We start from the raw sequence: 24533 nt of genomic DNA on the forward strand, positions 1-24533 counted from the left end.
TCACTTGGTGTATCCCAACATAACATGCATAAAATAACAAATCTGTGAACATTTTTACTCATTTTGTCATCGAAGTTGCAAGAGAATAATGAAGAAGATAAAAAGCCTTGTTGCACAAATGTGTGTGCTTTCGGATGTCAAAAAGGGCATCAGGCTTGAAGCATTTTATTAGATTTTGAGAGATAAATTACCTTTTTCTCAAAAAAATACATTACTTCAGAGGGAGCTGTTTGTCACAATGTTTGATACTTCCAACAGTTCTTCATTGCTTGTTACCAAGTAGGTTTTATGCTAACAATTATTTTGGGTTATTACTAATAGTGTCCAGCACAAGCACTGTATAGGTCACCGTGGTCCATTGGTTAGACTGCAGGACTTGCAATCACAAGGTTGTGGGTTTGAATCCTACCAAGCTATTATATATCCCATTATGGGAGCTTGCTGAGTTCCCTCGACTTTAAGATCATCTTAACAAATTCAGTACTTTCTAGAGTTCTGTGAACACAAATCTTCCAGACAAATCGTTCAGGTGGGATTCGAAAGCAAAACCTTTGCATTGCTAGAGCAGAGTCTTACTATTAGACCACCGAGCTAGCCATTCGTGGTTTCTACCACCACCACCAACGTTATCAGAATATCAGCCAAAACATTGTGCTTAGCATTTGGCATTTACTAAGCACCATCTTCTGCTTAACTGCTTTAGTATGAAATTTGGGCTTTGGACTGTATTATAAACTATGTATGCACAAAAAGTAGCTTTATAGCACAACAAAATATCGCTTAGCAGAAACTGGTCATTAGCCAAAATTTTATAAGTTTACACTGTTTTGACTGGTGCCTCACTCATTTTTTGCTAAGCATAGAAATTTCCTAAGCAGTATTTTTCGCTTAACAGTGTACTTTTATGGCTGCATTGGGAAATGGGACCCTGAAGTCATCACCTTGAAGTCTTAGCCCAACCGGTGCTCGCTTTGTTGCATGGCTCATTGAGTACAAGTCATGCGACTAACACAATTCCAGCCATCCCATTGGCTGAATGCTTCTGATGACATCACAACCTTGGTCACTCCTCAAGATTACCTTTGTGTGATGAGGCCCAAAGTGACAACTGACCACTCAACAATAGGTCTTATACATTTGCTTACATAAAGTCTTGACCACAATGCAAGTGGTCACTTTGTGGGGGTAGACCGTGGTGAGACAGGCCTCTTCAGGTCTTCGCTGGTTGTACTTGTAGTTTCTCTACATCTATATTCTCAATATACTTCTCAAGGTACGTTACTACGGCATGTTAACTAATATCGTACCTCCTGTTTTCTATCCTGTAGCTTACGCTTAACACCTTGAACGGATTCTACACAAAAACCATCTTTTTGCCCTACGCTTGGAGACAGTAACGTAGCCTTTGTAGCAACTTGGACACACACAAAAAAGAAGTCTGACAGCATTGCCAAGATGAACTTCAATTAAAAGCTGTCTGTAGCACACAACACAAGAGACTTCGGTCCCCACGGATCCTGTCGGAGTAGCATCCCATCATAATCTTGTTCTCGTTGGGCAGACGGACTTTACCGCCCTCGTGGGACTCACTGTGAAAGGCCTCGTTGACATCCAAGGAAGTTCACGGGGCGAATAACAAGACCCGATAAAATGTCTCTTTAGCCATCTGCGAGATCAGGGATACTCCAGGGAAAGATCGAGAAGGCAAGGCAAGTAGACTTTTACTCTTTCTAAACTTCTGTCTGTACCTGGAGTTTTTTTTTTTCCAGTTTTTTTTTTCAGTGTAAGCTACATACTTGTTCCTTTTTGTCTTCCGCTAAACTTTTCACAGTTTCTTTGTGAGACTTTCTTACGAAATTGGATTGAAAAGGGCAACTCTTGGAATTAGAACTTTAAGAATTAGAACTAAGAATGAAGACATACAATGCGTCGTTGGTAACTTCAGAAATATTGTTTTAAACACAGTCTGTTTTTGTTTGTGATGACTTTTTTTCTCAAGGATAAATGTTATTCAAGGACTTTGTGTTCATAACCCAAAGGTGTTCTCCCCGGATGTTTGAAAACTGTGGGGGTGTGGAAAAAAACCACTAAAGTTTCTTGAGGGTAGTGCAACAAATTGAATTGAGAAAATTTTTATTTTTTATACGTGCTTGTGAAATAGAATTAGCTGTTGTAAACAACTTACCAACCAAAAGGATGGATAGCATAAATACAAAAAATATAATTAATGGTCTGACGTTTCGACCCTAGCAGTGTCTTGTAACTTGCTTGTAATATATAATCTACCATTGTGTCTTCGTTTAAAGTTCACAGCATTTTTAAAGTTGGTGACTGACGCATATAACTGAAGTGAGTCTTTGAGAACTAAGTAATAATAAATTAAAGGCAGTGGACACTATTGGTAATTACTCAAAATAATTATTAGCATAAAACCTTTCTTGATGATGAGTAATGGGGAGAGGTTGATGGTATAAAACATTGTGAGAAACGGCTCCCTCTGTATGAAGTGCCATAGTTTTTGAGAAAGAAGTAATTTTCCACGAATTTGATTTCGAGACCTCAGATTTAGAACTTGAGGTCTCGAAATCAATCATCTAAACGCACACAACTTTGTGTGGCAAGGGTGTTTTTTCTTTTATTTTTATCTCGCAAGTTTGATGACCGATTGAGCTCAAGTTTTAACAGGTTTGTTATTTTATGCATATGTTGAGATACACCAACTGTGAAGGCTAGTCTTTGACAATTACCAATAGTGTCCACAGCCTTTAAGCAAAGTGGCCTGACATGTAAAATTTCGTTTTCTTATCAGTCTCCTGACATGACTAGAGCACGCTAGTCAAAACGTTGTGACCAATTTAAGAACTGACTCCACGGTAGTACAGGTAATCCTGGGGTGGATTTCACAAAGATAGTCCTAGCTTAGGACTAGTCCTAGGCAATGCTAAGAGACAGGACCAGTCCTAAGTTAGGATGAGTTACTGGTCCTAACTTAGGGCCAGTCCTATCTCTTAGCATTGCCTAGGACAAGTCCTAAGTTAGGACTACCTTTGTGAAATCCACCATATATCATATAATAGTAGCAGCCTATTTTCTATACCATCCGCCCATCGGGTAAAAGTTAAAAAGCAGGATAGTTCTATTCAGAACTGAGAAGTCTCCCGAATACCCTACTCCGCGGGAGTAGAATAAAGAAAGAGTTCTCTAAGAAGTAGATACACACATGGTGTTACCACAAACAAAATATATATGATACCTTTACCATGCAATGCCTCAAATCCTATATTCCTTATTTTTATTATTTTTTCTGCCAGTCACAACTTAAAAAGTTGTATAAGAATGGGAAAGTACAGGATGAGTTTTAGGGGACAAGTGTCCAATGGCTTTAAAGATCAGTGGTGGATTTCACAAAGAGTTAGGACTAGTCTTATCTCGACTTAGGACGAGTTACTCGTCCTAACTTAGGACTAGCTGTACGTTTATGATATCTCTTAGGACTAGTCTTAAGTTAGGACTAGTCCTAACTCTTTGTGAAATCGACCCCATATTATGTTATGATGCCATTCAATATTTTAAAATCAAAATTTGGGGTGGGTCAGTCAAAACAATATCAAAATAAAAAAAACATGTTTTTGAATAATTTTCCTATTCTGAATGACCCCTTAATAGGACATTATGTTCATGTTGAATAACCTAACATACGGATCGACACCCTGTATATTTTCATCTGAATAATTATCTATTTGTTCCAAACTTTTACATGCCATATGGATGATTCAGTGTTCAACAAACCTCTTTTAATTTCGACACATCATTTCATATTCACTATTTATAACAACAACACCATGTACTTCAGTAGTGAACCGTTTATTAAAAAACACAAAATAGTAATGTTCTTACTTGAAAATGTGTTTTCTTTACATACTGAGGCAACTGCTGTACGTACGTAACACTCATACAATGAAAGACAAGTCACCATCCATGTACTCACATAACCATGTTTACATTGCCATTCCAAAATGAGACCATTGAGAATGTGGTGTTTTCTTCTCTTGATTTCACCCCTGCTTTAAAATGGATCGGTCTATCCGGTCACATGATTAAACATCCGGTTTTATTTCCGTCTTATTGATGAAAAAAAATTGCTTCCGAAAAAAAAAAAAAATGCTTCATTCACTGACAAAATAAGGTTGAACGAGTACAAACCATTATTGTATGGGGCGTGCAAATTTAACTACTCAGCATTAAACTAATTCAGGGGGGAAATTTCCAGAAGGTCTCGTTGACGTGAACACAATCAATAAAAAACTGCAATAGTTTTTAAAGGGGGTCGTTAATATGAAGCAATTATCTTATGAAGAATTATTATTATTTTAAAACTTCCATTCGACCTTCTTGCCGAGAGTAAATCGTGACAGTTGCATAATATATCTGGACTCCCCCCCCCCCCATTCTCCGCAATGGTGCAATCAGTTTGTGCAATCTGATCACGTGATTTAATATCCGGTTTGTGGCTTGTATACTTAGACAAAGTTAATGGCCGACATGAGGAATTTATGTGTAGGGAGACAGGGGGGTGGGTGGGGGGGGGGGGGATGTCGATGCTTGATGACCAACGCACCATTCCCACTGTGACGTTATTGCTTGACACTGAATTATTATTTAATTTTCATGGAAGAGGAAATCGCAATCCCAAAGGCAGAAACCTTTTTCTTAATGAATTTAAAAACAAATTTTTTGAACAAATTTGTCTGGATTTGGGGTGAAATATATAAATAATACAAAAACAGGCTCGGTTTGAGGCCGCTGTTGCACCGAACATTTACATGTAGACATGATATTCTACGGTACGCGTGTAATGTATGTTGATAGCCATCAGTGGTGGTCTCTCCCCCCTAAGGGTCCAATGGAACGGTCTAACCGGTCATGTGACTTTACATCCGGAGCAATCTACCAATTAGTGGTTGATTGTGTTGTTGCACATACAAGCTCTCGGAGAAAATAACCAGCAGTCTGCGCTTGCTGTCTGGACACAACAAAATAAAATTATGTGTCTCTGTTGTTGATTTTTCTTCCGAATGCTAGTTGGATTATTTTTTTTTCCTTGTGGACGATTTACATGTTCATCATTCTAGTATGATATATACAAACGTCGTCAGTAAAATTTACCGTTTGTAAAATTTATTGTGTTGTGAGGGTTTTTTTTTTCAGATTGATTTATAATTTCTGATGATGCATTGATACAAAAGTCACAAGTGACGTGTAGTTTTTTAATGTATATAATTTGCAATATGTACAGTATTTAATAACAGTGCTTCTATGTGAATCTGCATGTTAATTGTAACTGCAGATTATTAGACCTAAAAATACAACTGTCAAAAAAGAACAACTGCCTGGAAACATTGAAACATTTTTTATGTGGGCTTGAAATGAACAATGATTTGTCAAAAAGTTGTCATAAGCTATTGACGTGCTTATCAACTAATATTTTGTCTGTTAAACTTCATTACATTTTCCGGACTGTGAGCAAAGGAGTGTTACTGTAAGGCACCTACATGAAAAACTCATTCTTAAAAAAAAAGTTTTCAGATTCTTCAAATTATTAAAATTTATTTAAATTTCAATTGCCATGTATTTATTTATGTTCCAATTCGAGAAAAAACAAAAGTGGGAAATAATACATAATTTTATTAATTATTTATATTACACAACAAATTTCAAGACATTGATAATTCTGATAATGTGCAATTTTTAAGGGCAAGGGCGACAATTTAATTACATTTCTCTTTCTGAGGATTTAAGAGGCAGCTCCACACTGACTTATCGTTGAAGGAAAAAAAATCCCGCCTGATTTTCTTATTCCTGGAAGCAAGATTGTTGGCATTACTGTGCATTTAGCTCCATGGTCCGTCAATGCAACATCCGTTCGCCACGACTCCCCGCTAATTCCGGCGTTCATCCGGTCTAGCTAATTACATAGACCAGTCGGACATTATGGAACTACATGTATTGCCTGATGACAGGGGTCGCCTTGCCACACGGTCGGGGAAAGGGTTGGGAAACTGATGGCATGTAAAAGGGTTTGGCTCAGCATGGAATGGTTCAGCTTAGCTAAATTTATATGTAAATTCTGAAATTTTTTACAAATTGTTGTGTTGATGCTTTATTTGACCAATACTATTAGAGGGGAAGGTAATCACTCCTAAAATTAAAGGCACTATGGACACTATTGGTAATTACTCAAAATAATTATCAGCATAAAACCTTACTTGGTATATGAGTAATGGGGAGAGGTTAATTGTATAAAACATTGTGAGAAACGGCTCCCTCTGGAGTAACGTAGTTTTTGAGAAAGAAGTAATTTTCCACGAATTTGATTTTGAGACCTCAGATTTAGAATTTGAGGTCTCGAAATCAAGCATCTGAAAGCACAGAACTTCGTTTTACAGTTTTGTTTTCTTTCATTTGTATCTCGGAACTTCAACGACCAATTGAGCTCAAATTTTCACAGGTTTGTTATTTTATGCATATACATTATGTTGAGATACACCAAGTGATAAGACTGGTCTTTGACAATTACCAGTAGTATCCAGTGTCTTTAATGGTGATTGTTATCCTCACAACATCCCAGTTTAGCCCGAATGGGGCTGTAAAGGGATTAAAGTACCAAGTACCAAGGCGTGTACTTGGTACAGCAGCTTTTGAAAGTATAAAGCATAATTAGAGAATCATTTCACTTTGTTTCAGTTTAAATTCCCCTTAAATTTGAATCTGAGAAACGTTACTGTCAGATACGTTTCTCAGATTGTGTACTCCAATAATTATGGATTATTCTCCCTGTGTGGACATAACCGCTCTGGAAATTTTAGCGATATCTCTGAAACACGAACACGTTTTGAAATGAAATTTTCATAGGTCAGTTTCATTGTGTTAATGTTTACATTTATATAGGATTAAAACAAACCAAGGTATTTTCCCTTTAAAGAATGCACTCTCATCCTCAACATAAAAAGAAGGCAATAAAAAAATCATTTTTCATCAAAGTTCAAAATTCACCTTTTTCATTTTAGCATTCATGTATTGTGGTGATACCAAAAGCTAGAAGCTGGGCCCACTTTCATAGAGCTGCTTCACCATCAAAAGTAGCTTAGCACAACTAGAATGTTGCTTACCAGAATAAGGTCACCGGCCAAAGTACCATGTGACAAGTTCAATCGATGACTGGTATCCTGCTCATTTTTCGCTTAGTACAACATTTTCAAGCAGTATTTTTCTGCATAGTCTCTTTTCTGTTTAACCCACCAGAATAAGGTTACCAGCTAAAGTACCGTGTCACATGTACAATCTGTGACTGGTATGCTGATAATTTTTGGCTTAGCAGAACATTTTTAAGCAATTATTTTTTTTCTGCCAGGTACCCTTTCAATGTTGCTTACCATTATCAGGTTACTGGCCAAGTTCCATATCACATGAACAATCTGTACCTGGTATTACATTATTTTTGTTTACTTAAAAGAAAATTTGTAAGCGTTTGCTTTTCTTCCAGGTCCCCTGCTTACCATTATATTACTGTTCATTTTTGCTTAGCAGAACATTTATTAAGCGATACTTTTCTGCAAGGTACCCTTCCAATGAATCCACTTGTACAACACCCCTTTAAAAGTACAACAGAACATTTTTAAGCGATCTTTTTTTCCTGCCAGGTCCTCTTTCAATGTTGCTTACCATTATCAGGTTACCATGTGACTCAGAGATTTCCGCTTAGCAGAACATTTTTAAGTTATACTTTTCTGCAAGGTCCCCTTCAAAAGAATCCACTAATACATGTACAACACCCCTTTAAAAGTCCAACAGCCAGCGATATACAATTATCATTTGGTAATTCCACCATGGCAATGTGTTGGGGAGAGAGAGAGAGAGAGAAGGCCGGCAATCCTTGCGGAGGATTTGGTGCGTTTTCTTCCGGTCGGAAGTGCACCTGTCTTCTCAAGGGGATTGGGGCTCAAATTATCATTGGGAGCAGCGGGCGAGAACTAATACACCAAGAGTTCCGGTTCTCTCCATCTTCGTGCTCGTGATGACGGACAGGGAATGGGAAAAAAAAAAAAAAAAAAGGGGCCTCAGTTTGCTATCATTGTTTATTCCATATTTTTGTCATGACTATTAAAGGCAGTGGACACTATTGGTAATTACCCAAAATAACTATTAGCATAAAACCTTTCTTGGTAATGAGTAATGGGGAGAGGTTGATGGTATAAAACATTGTGAGAAACGGCTTCCTCTGAAGTGACATAGTTTTCGAGAAAGAAGTATATTTCCACGAATTTGATTTTGAGACCTCAAGTTTAGAATTTGAGGTCTCGAAATCAACCATCTAAACGCACACAACTTTGTGTGACAAGGGTGTTTTTTCTTTCATTATTATCTCGCAACTTAGACGACCGATTGAGCTCAAATTTTCACAGGTTTGTTATTTTATGCATATGTTGAGATACACCAAGTGAGAAAACTGGTCTTTGACAATTACCAATAGTGTCCTGTGTCTTTAAAGGGAAGGTAAAGATTTGGTAGTCACTCTTTTAATGTATGGCAATTAGTCTATAGCAGCTTTCGATAAAAAATTTTTAGAATCATTTCACTTCAAAGTGATGGGGTTTTGGAAAAAGATAACATTTACAAACAATTCTTAAATTTGAATCTTAGAAACCCTACTCTCAGATACGTTTCTCAGATTTCGATAAATTACAGATAATTTTTTCTTGCGTGGACTTAAACAGCTGTTAATTTTCGGGGATGTCTCGAATTGCTACCACCTTTTGAAAGTAAGCTTTCACAGTTTTGGGATAGATTTTTAAAAAAATCAAAGTGGTTCCAAAAACAAAAGGGTATGTATATGTTCCCTTTAAAGGAATCAAACACTGTGATGTTTTTTTTGTTGCAAAAACCTTCCTTGAATGAGAGATAATAATAATTCTCTAAGAACAGGGGTCGAAATTGCCACTAGCCCGCTAGCCCGGGACAACCAGATTTACAGCCGGGCTACTGATTTTTCCAGTTTGATAGCCCGACGGGCTAGTGGAAAAATAATGCAAAAATCATCATCACAAACAATAAAGAACTATGTTATTGGTGTATTGTAAAGTTTGAGCCGTGACGCGAGACATAATGTGTCTTTCGGGCTACCAAAATCTAATCAGGGCTACTAAAAATTATTTGTCACTAGCCCTGCTGACTACCATGGAAATACACTTAATTTCGACCCCTGAAGAAGTTAATTCCTCTTGACACAATTGTGTTATGGGCCGAACTATTGAAACAGATCCCGGCCCAGTGTTCTATTTTAAAAAATAGAGTATTTCAACAAGCAGACCTGAAACTTAAGCCTTAAGGTCAAAGACTTAAGTCATTAGAAGAATTTTTGTTTTAAAGTTACTGTGTTGCTGCAAAACATCTTTAAAACCAAAGCAAAGCTAAGATAAAAAGATACAAAAAACGGAAATAGGAAAACCGTTAAAATTTTACACTAATGCTGCAATAAAGGTAGAATAAAGCAAGACAGTTCTTTAAGAACAAACTCTACCTGGCAAGTGGATACACACATGGTGTTACCGCAAACCAAAAATATATTGATACCTCACCATGCAATGCCTCAAATCATATTATACATGAAAATCTTACTCGGTTAGAAGTACACGGCTTTCAATGTTATGAAGCGTTTTGAGAATTATTTCACTTTGGAGTAATTTGGTCATTGGAAAATTTACCGGTACCAGATTTTATCCCCCAAAATTTGAACCTGAGAAGCGTTACTGTAACTCTTCTCAGATTATGTATAACACTTACGGATTATTCTTCCTGCGTGGACAAAACAAAACCAATGGAACGGTTCCAAAAACCAAAGGTATACTTTCCCTTTAGCAAATTCCTCGTGTGCTTGTGTTTCTTTGTTCCAGCGCCTAGAAGAACGATATTTGTAACATTTAAAAATTGTCAGTCAACTTTACTTGTGATCAGTTCTTCTACCAGATAATTAGTAGTTTTTCCTTTGGATGAACTGTTTATTATCACAAAGAGTCACAAAATCAGAATGTGGAGGATATAATGCTCTCTTGTTTGCCCTGAATATATTATAAACTTAGCTATTTGTTTATGGCGGGATAGCTTTTTATAAATCTTTGTATTTTCCAATCACTTACAAAGCAAATGTCCCTCGGTGAACGTTAGAGTACATGGCCTGGAGTGGTAAACTTTTCCACGTCAGTTTATATCATCCAGGGTACCGGGCGATTGCGCGTCCCTGGAAATGATTGTGCGCGCGTACATGTAGTTGCTTAGGTCCTTTTTTACCCCCCGCATGTCAGGCTTCTTCGTATCTATAAGTAGGATTTGAAACTTTGCATGGTGGTGGGATTATAATCGGGCGAGATTTGCGGTATCACCTTTTGGAAATCTCTTTTGAGTAGTGTTGGTTCTGAGAAGAACCAGTGGTTGACAAGTCAACATTTCGATCAGTATGCTCTGATCGTCTTCAGAATAATGGCCCTTTTAAATGGTAGTGTATTACAATTACTTGACAGATCAGCCTTTGGTTAACAAGATGTAGTTTGTTGCTCTCTTTGTCTTGCTTTTGATATTGCAATGACCCTTTTTGAAACCTGGCTTTGTCTGTGGCTTCGGTTCTGTCTTACAATGTAGGCTCCGGCTTAGGCTTCCTTCAGTCATTTGAAAACATGCAAAGTTGTCGTTCTAGAGAAGTTGTCTTACCACTGGACTCACCAAGATTGCCTAGTATCAACAGACAGTTTGAGTCCTCTATTGTTATAGCATTGGGTACAGGTTGTGTTTTTCACAGGACTTGGGGTGGGGGGGGGGAGGGGGGAGTAAAGTACCGAGTATACAGTGCTTATACACAAATCTACGCATGCTATTCATAACCAAATTTTATTCTTATCCCAAAGCATATTTAACATCTTTTAAAATGTTTTTAATGTCCATCGTTCAATAGCTGTGACATTTAGCACTTACGTATGGTATCCAAAGACAGATTTTGGGTGTCTGCCTTTCCTGAAATGAAAGACTGGCTGAGTCACAATACATTGGCGTCAACTCAGAGTTCATGGACGCTTCGGTTTTCCGGCCAATGGGCATTGGGAGCAGACCACAGAACAACCGCATGAGACAAATTGAACCAATATAAACCTGACCCCATCATTACAAAACCCCCAGGGGAATTCTTTTCCTATTTGAACATGGCATCCTTTAAAAGCTTGTAATTACCCCCCCCCCCCTTTCCTACGCTCGTATTTCCGAGAATTTCATGACCGTGTTGATATGGTATGAGGAGGGGGGGGGCGGATTGCAGGTGTGTTGCTGTTGTGCCCTGGAGCGAGTCTAAGTCAGTCCTGGCTTCTCTTACACACTCTATCCTGTTTATGTATAATTTCCATATAAAGAGATGTCTTAGAACGGTGACATATTTTTGGGTGGCCAGAGGGATAAGTTTATCTGGTTGAACACTTCCTCTAAAAACACATGTCGTTGGACTGAGTCAAGTCTATATACAAAGGCTTGACTTTCAAATTCTTGGTATCGTCAATAAGTAATGCTTTTTTGAAGAACTTGCTGCGGTTTTGTTTAAGATTGTTGTTGTTTTTTTTTTTTGTATGAGAGTTGGAAGGATGTTCCTAGTATTGGAGCCAGCTGGATAAGTCATCTTTTGATATTTGGAGAAGACATTGGACACTATTGGTAATTGTCAAAGACCAGTCTTTTCTCACTTGGTTTATCTCAACATAAGATGCATAAAATAATAAACCTGTGAAAATTTGAGCTCAATTGGTCGTCAAGTTGCGAGATTACAATGAAAGAAAAAAACACCCTTTGTCACATGAAGTTGTGTGCTTTCAGATGCTTGATTTTGAGACCTCAAAATCTAATTCTGAGGTTTCAAAATCAAATTCGTGGAAAATTACTTCTTTCGCAAAAAAATATGTTACTTCAGAGGGAGGCGTATCTCATAATGTTTTAAACTAACAACAGCTCCCCATTACTCTTTACCAAGTAAGGTTTTATGCTAATAATTATTGGAGTATTACCCAATAGTGTCCACTGCCTTTAGAGAACTTTTTTTAAGATTGTGTTTTTTTTTCGTGTGAATGACAGTTGATGGAAGGTGTTCCTTGAATTTGAGCCAGCTGGTTAAGTCATCTTTTGATATTCGGAGAGCTTAAGAAGGGGTTTGGAGTGGGAAAGTGAACATTGATAGATTGCGTGGATTGTTGAAGGATGTGATGATGAGGTGAGAGAAGGAAATGAGATTGGAGAGAATTGGAGACAAGACGGTTTAGGATAGGGGTTAAGTGGGGTTGGGTGAGAGGGAGATGACTTTGGGGTTAAAGTGAGGTTGGGTGGGGTGAGAGGGTCGGTATGAGACTTGAAAGTGTCATGGAGTGTCATGGCCGAGTGGTTAAGAGCATCGCATTCAAGTTCTGGTGCTGATTCACCAGAGTGTGGGTTCGAGTCCCGGTCGTGACACTTGTGTCCTTGAGCAAGATACTTCACTGTAATTGCTTCTCTTCACCCAGGGGTATAAATGGGTACCTGCGAGGGTAGAGCTTGATATTGTGTATGAAAAGCCACAAACGCCTTACAGGCAGCTCAGGGCTGTATACTCCCAAGGGAGATGAGAAACATTACAGGGATGTGGTTGGCCCCATGACCGGGGCACTAATGTAAAGAGCATTGATACGGTTATTGTGAAATGTGCTATATAAGAATTTGTTGTTATTATTATTATTATTATTATTAAAGTGAGAAGTGTGATTGGAAGATAAAGGGCAGGCCTGTATGCTTCATTTTTTTTAAATGCACCATGGCATTTTCTCCTTTGTAAAGGGAACCCTATGAGCAAGTGGTAAATTTCTACTGGAGCTTTTCAAGGGCACCAAGGCAACCTCTGTGAAGTATCAAGGGTACTGGGCGCAGGCCTTGAATTTCATTCTTGATGAGGGGCCCTGAAATTTTATACTGCTATAAGTATGAGCAAGATGTCAATTTGTATTGGAACTATTTTACACTTCAAAACTGTGATGAGTAACAGAGAAATAAAGTAAAAACACTGCTCCACTTGGCTTTCTATTTCGTAAGTCAAAATGTGTTTATGTTTGCATATTGACCCCTTGAAGTCACTTGTGGCTAGTACAGTAGAGGTTGAATATTTTTTTTTAAAGATTAGAACAGTGACCTTACCAAACCCTCTGACCACCCATTGCTCCACTCCCCACTCCCCCCCCCCACCCCCAACAAAAAAAAACAGTTTGGCAGCGCCCAGCATGCCTGGGGGCACAACACTTCAATATGAATGGCTTTTGTGGAACAAAAAAGCTGAAACATTTTTATTGTTCCTAAGTTGTGAACGCAGAAAACACAAACCTGGTTCTTTTCCCACTTCCTACTATTATTTTTAAATTCCTTTTATTAGTATTATTTTTTTAAAGTTTAGAAAACCCAGACTTCCGGGCTAGAAACTTTTATTGTGCAAGTCGGTTTTCAGTGTTGTGGTTGAGTCATGATGAATGTGGTTGCGTGTTCTAAACAAAGACCCCCCCCCCCCCTCCTTCATCCCATAGTGTTGCTTTCATCTTAAAAAGCCAATTGTGTCACCACACACTATGGTCGTGGAAGGAATAAATTGTCTACCCAAGGGAAAAATCACAGCCTTTGGTTCTGAGAAAAGAACTTTCTATAAATGGTTTTCTAAAAGCTGGTCTTAATTGTTTAGAAACACCATCTAAGGCTGGACATTGAATTTAAAAAAGGACACCTTTTCTGAGAAACCAAATCTTGTGTCACACTCGCTTTCTTAAAAGTCACTTGATTCAAAACCCATTGTTTATCTCACTCTGAGTTTTGAAAGAAAGAGAGAGGAGAAAGAAAGCTATCCTCCTTAGAAGTCCTAGCGTGGTATTTGACCAGCTTTCCGGTGTTAGATTGAAGATTAACCCTTTTTATTATCAAGTCAAACGTTTGTAATGGAAAGCCCTGAAGGGGCAGACAAAGACACACCCACATCCTCATAGTCACCCCTCCCCCTTTAACTTGCCTCAACCATTTATCCTTGTTAGGATAGCCCTTTACTGCTGCGCGGAAATCTCCACCCCCCCCCCCCCTTCTTCTCTGTTTTGTGGAAGCAGCACTAAAAGGGAATGGAAATTATGAGAAATAGGTCAATGGTTAAAAGACAAACGGGAAGTGAGAATATTCCCGGTAGAGTGCTTCTCCATTCAGGAGAGTTCCCTGCTCACTTGAGAAAAGCTTACCCTATGGCCAAAGTATTATTAAAGATAGGCTACAAGTCGGCTTGCCAGGTCAGAAAGGAGAAAAAAAGTGAGAGAGATGAAAAATGAGCATTAAGAATAGCTCATTGTTGACAATATTTTGATAATACTGTGATAAATTGTCACGGTTGAAACATTGTAGACGATCAGGGTCTCAATTTTATATAGAGCAGCTTAAGCACAAAAAGTAGCTAAGCACAACAAGATTACATGCTTATCAGAATTAGGTCACCGGCCAAAATACAACTTTTATTTCTTGAGAGGACGTAAAGAACCCCAATTTTTTCATTGCTGGTCATAGTTCCAATATCCTGTACCTAGTCGTAATGGGCACTCAATTTATAAACGTAAGTGATACTGCACCTTAGCTTGACTTAGCAAAAGCTGTGCTATGACATGTAATGATAATCAACGCTGAACTCTATCTTGATTCAAGAGTGTTTGCGAGTCAACCTATTTAGCATAGTTTGTTTCGCTCAACACCTAATCTAAGTGCAGAATCATGACTTGTTTTACTCATTTCTCAAAAATTACAGCACCTCAGTAAGTAATATTTTGAGGGGAGCCTTTTACTATCATTATCTTCAAACCGTGCCAGTTTAATGTAAATCTGTTGACATTGTGTTTTGTGTCCCACCAAAAGTACCCACAGACCCTTTATTATATTTGAGAGTGATTCTTGAAGGTACATGTACTGTATTCCCTTGAGTACTTTTAAAACTTTGACGACCAATTGAGCCCAATTTTTCACAGGTTTGTTATTTTATACATATGTTGGGATACACCAAGTGAGAAGACTGGTCTTTTGACAATAAACAAACATGTCCAGTGTCTCTAAGAGTGTGTTGTGTCATACAGAAAGTATCCAGCCCTTTAAGAGTGTTACAGAACGCATACCTTCCCTTAAATACTTTTACAAGTTCGATTACCAATTTTTCACAGGTTTGTTGGGATACACCAAGTGAGAAGATTGGTCTTTCACAATTACCAAATGTGTCCAGACCCTTTAAGAGTGATTATGGGACGCTATACCTTCCCTTTAATCAACACACAGAGTCCCTGCCCTCTTATGTCACCCAGCTGCATTGACTGGATGCGTGGGCGAGCTTCCGCTCCTCTATCTTAAATGTCTCGTCTGCGGCCTGAATTTAGGAAGAGACCTTTATTGCCAATATGATGAGAGCAAGCTTGTTTTGGATGGTTACGTTGTCGTCGCATATGGATTGTTTTTGCCGCAGTATTCATTGTTTGATTATAGTCCATATTGTTTGCAGAATCAGAGACTTTGTGCAATAGATGACACTTATATAACTTTATCACGGTGTAGCCATCTTGATTTTACTCCATTCTAACTCATTGTAACCAAACTGAGGCTGAACGAAATAATAGTCTGGTACCATGTGCAATAATAAATGTTAGCATTGATTACTGTTATTGGAAACATGGAACATGACCAAGATGGTGACAGCGTGATAAAGGTCTATACTGAGATAACATAAGATGAACTTATTCAATCCATCAAATTCTGAAGTTTTTTTTACCCCAAAAGAAGAAAACAGTGAAGAAATACCCCACCCAAAACTGGAAAATTAATCAAACCTGTTTTTTGTATAGTCCATATTAATTGTAGAATCATAGAACTTATGCGAAAGATGACACTACTACTGAGAATAACTAAATATTGAATTGAATTGAATTGAATTGAATGGTTTATTCGTCAAGTATATAAAAATACATGAAATTTACAATCCTATTGTACAGCAACATTTAAAATATTAAAATATGATTTTATTCCATCCATAAAATTTGGAAGTTACCCCCCAAAAAAAAGAAAACTGGGAAAAAATACCCAACCCAAAACAGGAAAATTAATCAAACCTTTTTTATGTGTAGTCCCTATCACATAAAGAATCATAGAATTTGCGATAACTTTTATTTAAATCCATACATTTTTTAAAACAATGAAAAAATACCCCACCTGAAGCAGGAACATAAATCAAAACTTTGAGGTGGAAATTGTGTACTTTAAAAATTAAATCAATAAATACAATTAAATAATTTGTTTTCATCATTTGATAACACATGGCATCTGCTTCCAATTTACAAAAGCCAAAAATATGAAAAAATACTGAAAGTATAAACAATTTGAAAAACAATTGATCACGTGTTTTTATAGGCTTTATCAGTCAAGCAAGCTCATTAAAAAGGCAAGAATCAAGAGGGAGCCTGTGATGTCAAAACAACAGCATCATTGGCAACGTTAATGAAACAACATTCTTTCGGTCTGTTTTGGGATGTAATTTTTATTGTTTGTAATTTGCTCCCATTGTCCTTCTTTTGTTTGTACACTTACATTTTGTTGACACCGTTAATCAGATACTAATTTTGCTCTCCCATTTTGTTCACTATAAGCATTTTGTGTGTGCGCAGCATCCTCATTGGTTTTGTTTACGAAAGTGAAGCAAGAACTCACTCACTCTGTCAAAACAACCAGATACCCAAATATGGACCCAATTTCATTGAGCTGCTAAGCACAAAAATGTGTTTAGCATGAAGTTTCTTCCTTGATAAAAACAGGATTACCAACCAAATTTGTTTTATATTGCTTGTTACTGGTATTCAGCTGTTGTTTGCTTATCCTGAAAATCATGTGGAAATTTGATTGGAAATCCTGTTTTTCTTATCAAGGAAGAAATTTCATGCTGAGCAAATTTTTGTGGGCTTAGCAGCTCTATTGAATTGGGCCATGGAGGGATGTGTCGGGAGTCACGGCGGGATATGTCAGGATCCGACTACATTTATTAAAGGGCTGTCATAAATTTGTTGACCCCATTAATAAAGGACTAACCTATTTGCTCTCCCATTGTTTTTTTCTAATTCTACCTCCATGTTTTCACTAAGTATTTTTTGGCAGCATCCTCTTCGGTTTTGTTTACGAAAGTGAAGCAAGAGCTTTCTCACTATACGTCAAAACACCCAGATACCCACATACGGTTTTAGCGAGTATACACTCCCACACACCCACTTCAAAATTTTGCGACATGTAAAAAACTATCAAATGGATTTTATAACTCCAGGCTTCAATCGACAGCGAACATTTGCTTCCCTTCTAAAAAAAACCCCAAAACATAACTTCCACCTCCTTGAAAGAGACACACTCAAAAAACATAAGTATCGCCATCAGTTCATCGACTGTCAGTTCCGACTTCATTTGCGAAAGATCAGACCCATCATAGTCGCTCCAAGACTTCTCCTGCCACAGGAACTGCAATATCCTCCTCCCCAACCCTGAATTTAAGCCGAAACATCCACCGGATTTGGGCAGCAGCAGCGCGGGGGGGAAGGTAGTCAATAAACACGCCCCATTCTGTAGTGCTTCCTTCCTTCCGACAACAGGAGATATATTTTAGGATTTTTCTTCTTGTTTGGATAGAGGGTTTTACTTCTTCTTGAAGACATGAATGGATTGAGGAGGTGGAGGAGGAGGGAAGAGGGACATAAGGAGATGGGGGAGGCAATTACAGCATCTTGTCCCATAGGGAGAGATTCCAAGACGATGTATAAAGTATCAAGCATTATTTCAAATTACTGATGTTCTAATTACTTGAAATAATGTTTCTTTAAAGACATAAATGGATTTAAGGAGGAGAGAAGAGGTACTATACATGTAGGGAGATGGGGAGGCAATTACAGCATCTTGTCCCATAGGGAGAGATTCCAAGACGATGTATAAAGTATCAAGCATTATTTCAAATTACTGATGTTCTAATTACTTGAAATAATGTTTCTTTAAAGACATAAATGGATTTAAGGAGGAGAGAAGAGGTACTATACATGTAGGGAGATGGGGAGGCAATTACAGCATCTTGTCCCATAGGGAGAGATTCCAAGACGATGTATAAAGTATCAAGCATTATTTCAAATTACTGATGTTCTAATTACTTGAAATAATGTTTCTTTAAAGACATAAATGGATTTAAGGAGGAGAGAAGAGGTACTATACATGTAGGGAGATGGGGAGGCAATTACAGCATCTTGTCCCATAGGGAGAGATTCCAAGACGATGTATAAAGTATCAAGCATTATTTCAAATTACTGATGTTCTAATTACTTGAAATAATGTTTCTTTAAAGACATAAATGGATTTAAGGAGGAGAGAAGAGGTACTATACATGTAGGGAGATGGGGAGGCAATTACAGCATCTTGTCCCATAGGGAGAGATTCCAAGACGATGTATAAAGTATCAAGCATTATTTCAAATTACTGATGTTCTAATTACTTGAAATAATGTTTCTTAAAGACATAAATGGATTTAAGGAGGAGAGAAGAGGTACTATACATGTAGGGAGATGGGGAGGCAATTACAGCATCTTGTCCCATAGGGAGAGATTCCAAGACGATGTATAAAGTATCAAGCATTATTTCAAATTACTGATGTTCTAATTACTTGAAATAATGTTTCTTAAAGACATAAATGGATTTAAGGAGGAGAGAAGAGGTACTATACATGTAGGGAGATGGGGAGGCAATTACCTCATCACGTCCCACAGGGAGAGATTCTAAGACAATGTATTATAAGCATCAAAAATATTTCAAATTACTGATGTTCTAATTAATTGACATAGTTAGGGTACTTTTTCCCCCTTACATGTACATACGTGAAGCAAATACCCCCTGCTGTGTGGAAACAAACTACTATGGAATAATCAACCATGTTTTAATTAACTGATTGAAATTAGTAGAGATTTTTTTTTTGTACGTGTAGACAACCTTTAACCACCTGCAAGAAGGCCACAGCATGAGGTGGGATTCAAACAGGGATCTACAGAGGTGAAAGGCAGGGTGGCATGGTTGGCTTGTGCGTAAAGCACCCGCCTGTCACCAAGTTGACCCCGGTTCGATTCCCGGGAAGGACCATATGTCAGTTGAGTTGTGCGTTGGTTCTCTGCTGTTCCACAAGGGTTTTCCAAGAGTATCCGGTTTTTCGTCCCTCAGGAAAAATCAAACACTTTCGATCTTTAGCTGTGCTCCGTGGTCATAATGGGTTGATGTGGCTCACTGGCAGCCAAAGACGCCCTTCCATGCCTGCTTCTCGAACACGTTATAGCCGCGTCCTTCACAATTCAGCTGTTAGCTGCGATTAAGGATGATTAGCTCCCCAAATTCTTATTTTATTATTATAAACCATTTGAGCCAACCTGATTATTCCACATATCAAAAGTTCACAAATCAAAAGGTTATCAATTCTCAAAACCTAGATGGTTCAACGCCTGAAAAAGAAACACCCCTTTAATGCATGTGGTTCAAATTAAGCAATATGAGCATTCCAGTGTAAACAGTCAGCCAATATTGCAAACGCTCTACGCCTGTATTGGAACAAGCATCTAATTTAGTTGTTTAATTTGTAGGTACACGCAGTGCAAATAATCCTTTCTCAGAAGAAGGGATGGTAGACACTCTCTGAGGAAATTACCTGCAATGTTTCTTCGGAAATTAAAATAAATATATGTAGTAAAAAAAAAAAAAAACGCTTATCGTTGCTTCTTGTTTGTTTCCTATGGAGAGTTACCATGAACTAACCTTGTAAGCAAAGGCACCAGACTATTTCTTTTTCAGTTACATTTTAAAACAATAAACACAAAATGACTTCCACTCGCCATTTCATTCTTTTGAACTCAATCATGATTTTACCTTTTACAGATGACACTCCCAACAATATTAAAGAGAATATGTTTGGCCTTTTCCCCAAAAACACAAAATGTATGCAGACAAATGAGCATTTCAAAGGTGAACAAGAATTGTATTTTGTTTTTTTATGAGTAACCAAATCAAGAACATGTGTATCAATTGATTCCGAAGAGAAACAATTCTTGGGAAATAATTCATTATAACTATAAGTAAGAGATGTTTTGGGATGACAAGAGTGGACATTATTGGTAATTACTCAAAATAATTATTAGCATAAAACCTTTCTTGGTGTCAAGTAATGGTAATGGGGAGAGATTGATGACATTAAACATTGTGAGAAATGGCTCCCTCTGAAGTGCCATAGTTTTTGAGAAAGAAGTAATTTTCCACGAATTTGATTTCGAAACCTCAGATTTAGAACTTGAGGTCTTGAAATCAACCATCTAAACGCACACAACTTCGTGTGACAGGGTTTTCTTTTTTTTCCCATTGTTATCTCGCAATTTCGACGACCGATCGAGCTCAAATTTTCACAGGTTTGTTATTTTATGCATATGTTGAGATACACCAACTGTGAAGGCTAGTCTTCGACAATTACCAATAGTGTCCACTGCCTTCAACAAAATGTAGACGGATTTCTGTGTACAATACTGTTATTACTCGGTATAAACAAGAAATGTTTTGGATGGAAACAGAGTCAGTTAACAGAATATGGTGTTAACAAAATGTAGAAAGAATTATGCACACAATACTGTTGTAAATAATTCACTAAATTGCAAGCAATGTTTTGGGATGGCACATAATAGTCAGTTAACAAAATGTAGAAACAATGTGCGTACAAGACTCTTATAAATAACTCATTACAAACGAGAAATGCCTTAGATTGAATGGTTACAGAGTCAGTAATCAAAATGAAGTGTTAATTTTTTTATAGAAAGACTTCTGCACACAATAAATAATTCATTGTAAGCAAGAAATGTTTTGGATTGAAATGGGGTCATGATCAGTTGACAAGATATAGAAAGAATTTTGCATACAAAACTGTTTTGAATAACTCATTATAAGCGAGAAACTTTTGGTGATGGAACACCAGTCAGTGAATAAAATGTAGTGTTTACAATACTCTCCCCCCCCCCCCCCCCCCCGCTCCACTGTGTGGATGGAGACAACGTGTTGTCCAGGAGCGAAGAGGGGGGGGGGGGGGGCCTCACCGGATGTATAAATTATGCAGTGAAGGCTTCCGCATCTTATTGTACACACAGCGAAGCAGCGCACTCTCACAAGATACATGTACTTTGCCACACGCCTTTTTTTCATATCGGAGGAAAAGCTATCTTGGGTTTCTTTTAGTTGACACTTAAAGGGTTTGGGTACTTTTTGTACAACACAATAAACACAAACGTCTACAGGTTTACATTAAACTTACACGGTTTGAAGATGATGATAGTAGAAAGCTTCCCTTAAGATATTACTTGCTGTGGTGCTGTAGTTTTTGAGAAATTAGTAAACAAAATTCACAAAAATAGTTTGCATCTCGTCAGTGTGATGTATATTTTTGACAGTTATATCAGATTCCTGAAAACATTGCTGTTTTTTTTTCTTCACTTTTTACTCGCAAAAACTTGATGACTATTGAAGCTTAAAGCTCTTCATTCACGGTGAATACGGATTATGTCATGGCTAAAGTTTGATCTATAAAAGGTATTGAAACCCTTTAACTCGTGTCTCTGGGGGGTACATGTATAGGATGTGATTAATTAGTGAGTTTTTTTTGTACAGTTGCATGTCTGTGTGTCACTAATTAATTTATTTCTTCAATTGAGTTGCATGGTCTATTACATGTAAGGTCCATACATGTAGTATGGAATACTCAATATCATAAAGATTGTATTTATTGTATTTTCTTTAGTATGTCAAACGGATAGGTTGAATTGCACTGGTATAAAACATACAAATTTCCTTAAAAGTTGCCTACTTGGGTCACTTATTAAATTATTTGAATATTAAATTTGAGTTGATCTAAAGGTCGCAAGATACATGTAGTATCAAAATACTCAATATCAGAAAGACTGTATTTACATTCATTGGTTTCTTTAGTATGTCAAATAATAATAATAATAATAATTAACCATTCTTATGTAGCGCATCACACATAGAAATCAAACTTGTCCCTAAGCGCTCTTGAGAAAAACACAACAGAATACAAAGACAAGATGTACTGGGTCAAACGGATAGGTTCAATTGCACTGGTGTAACACATAGCATTTCCTTAAAAGTAGCTTAAAGCCATTGGACCCTTTCGGTACAGAAAGAAAACAAAAGTTCACAGATTTACAAATAACTTACAGGGTTTACAGAAGGTAGTGGTGAAATACTTCTCTTGAAATATTATTCCATGAAATGCTTTACTTTTTGAGAAAACAGTAACACAATATCAATTCTCGTTAACTAGAATTACAGATTTATTTTAAACACATGTCATGACATGGCGAAACGTGCGGATACAAGGGTGGGTTTTCCCGTTATTTTCTCCCGATTCCGATGACCGATTAAGCCCAAATTTTCACAGGTTTGTTATTTGATATAGAAGTTGTGATACACGAAGTGTGGGCCTTGGACAATACTGTTTACCGAAAGGGTCCAATGGCTTTAAGTATGTCAAATGGATAGGTTGAATTGCACTGGTATAACACATAAATTATACACAATTTGTAACAAGCAATTTGTAACTTGTTAATAATTGGAATAAGTTTTGGTTATTGAGGTAGTTACCCAAATGTATTGTAAGAATATTTCTGTCTGAAATGCTGTTTTTTTTTTACGTTTAGTTTTTATTGTCTGGTTGTTTTTTTAATTTGTGGGGGGTGTAAATTATGTTTGAATTCAGTTTTATTCAAGTTGCCTCCACGTTATTTGGATCCAATTGAAAGAAATCTTATTTAAACATCGTTTTGCTCAAATACTTAGGAGCTGATGACAGAATTGACAAAACATTTAATGTATCTGCTAGCTCTATTAAGTGCGTGCGATTCTGTTTCTTCAAATACTATTAAATGTTAGTTGAATGATGACTAACGACACGGTGGGTGACACATAAAAAATTGTATCGCAAGAAACCAGAAACTGAACGCAGTGCCATCTGGGGAAAACATTATTTTAAAATGCGATGGCCACCAGTCCGGAAGTATGTTTTATTCATGGTTGCTGTTGGAGGACTGCTATAGACACATAATCATACCGACTTGATGATCGGTATTACACCCAAACCTCTCTGCATCATTTTAAAGGGAGGGTATACGTTTGGAAATCACTCTTGAAATTAATGGCATTACAAGCTATATTGGTTTGAAGCAGCGGCTTTTGGTAGTATAAAGCATTTTTTTAAATTTTATATTTCACTTCAAAGTAATGTGGATAAATGTACAAAGTATATCAGTGTTTACGCCAATGAATTTGAATCAGATTGCGTTACTGTGGATTATTCTTTCTTTGGGAAATTACTTGCTCCGGATTTTCAGGGATGTATCTCAACAACACGACCACCTTTTGAAATGTGAATTTTCACATGTCAGTTCTAATGTATTACATCTAAGTTTTAGTTCAAACTACTGGCATTGTTCCATGGTATATGAAGAAGAAAACAAAATAAGTGACAACATTTTGTTTTTTAAAAACATTCAAATTATTTTCCGGTAAATATTTGTAGGTGTTTTTTTTTTGTAGTTCCATCTTTTTTTCTCTTCAAAATGACGAAATAATATTCATTCCACTGATGCTGTTTCCCTGACATCTGCATCCAAGGCTAGTTGAGATGAAGAGGAAACATCCACATCAAAATTTGTCAGCACGCTAGCCAGCCTCAAATAGACTCCCTAGCTCGGTAGTTAATTTCACCGCCTGTGTGTGTATGTTTGTTTCTGTGCGCGGCCGGCCAGCCAACCAACCCTGCATTAGACGTATAGGACAACCTTATTTCTGACCTATCTCAGTCGGAGTAGGAGAGCCTCGTGACAAGATTTCGTTCTTCCTGAATGAAGTAGTAAAGAGACGAACGGACGGAGAGCTGTACTCTGGACAGGGGGGGAACAAATGTAAAAAGAAATATAAAAAAAAAACAGCCGACACTTCATCTTGCAACGGTGTATTATAAACACACACACGGACAACACACGTTGATGTGTAGCTTGGATGTGGAGCTTGTACTGGGTTAGGATGTGGAGATAGGATGCGGTGAGTGTCACCATGTGTCTTCGCTATGACTTGCTCATCAAAATGGATTTAGGTGAATTTAGGACTATTCAGACCGCAGTTAATTGACAGTGTTCGTACAAATGATTTCTCCTACTGAAAAGGTATTTTTTTTTCAATTATTGATAATTGTGTTTTGTTATTATACATGAAGAGGGTTTATTATTTAGTGTGTTATGGTCATTTTGCTGTTTGTGTTGTGATTGTTTTTTTACTGGCCTGACGTACTGATTTTATTTGACAGCATTGTCAACAAATATTAA

At 37.4% G+C, this 24533-nt stretch overlaps 1 protein-coding gene across 3 annotated transcripts in view; it reads left to right on the plus strand.

Annotated features, from left to right (window-relative positions):
• The window catches only part of LOC139937606 (uncharacterized), a 55992-nt gene that overhangs the window by 12804 nt on the left and 18655 nt on the right, over window positions 1-24533 (plus strand). The window contains exon 3 of one of the 3 annotated variants that reach the window (XM_071932823.1): window positions 1329-1709. The gene's annotated coding sequence lies outside the window, so the exon portion shown is untranslated. Of the gene's footprint in view, window positions 1-1201; window positions 1710-23799; window positions 24375-24533 lie in introns of those variants that run through there. The other 2 variants (XM_071932825.1, XM_071932826.1) reach the window with 2 other exon arrangements.

Source organism: Asterias amurensis, chromosome 5, assembly GCF_032118995.1.
Source record: "Asterias amurensis chromosome 5, ASM3211899v1".
Lineage (NCBI taxonomy): Eukaryota > Metazoa > Echinodermata > Asteroidea > Forcipulatida > Asteriidae > Asterias > Asterias amurensis.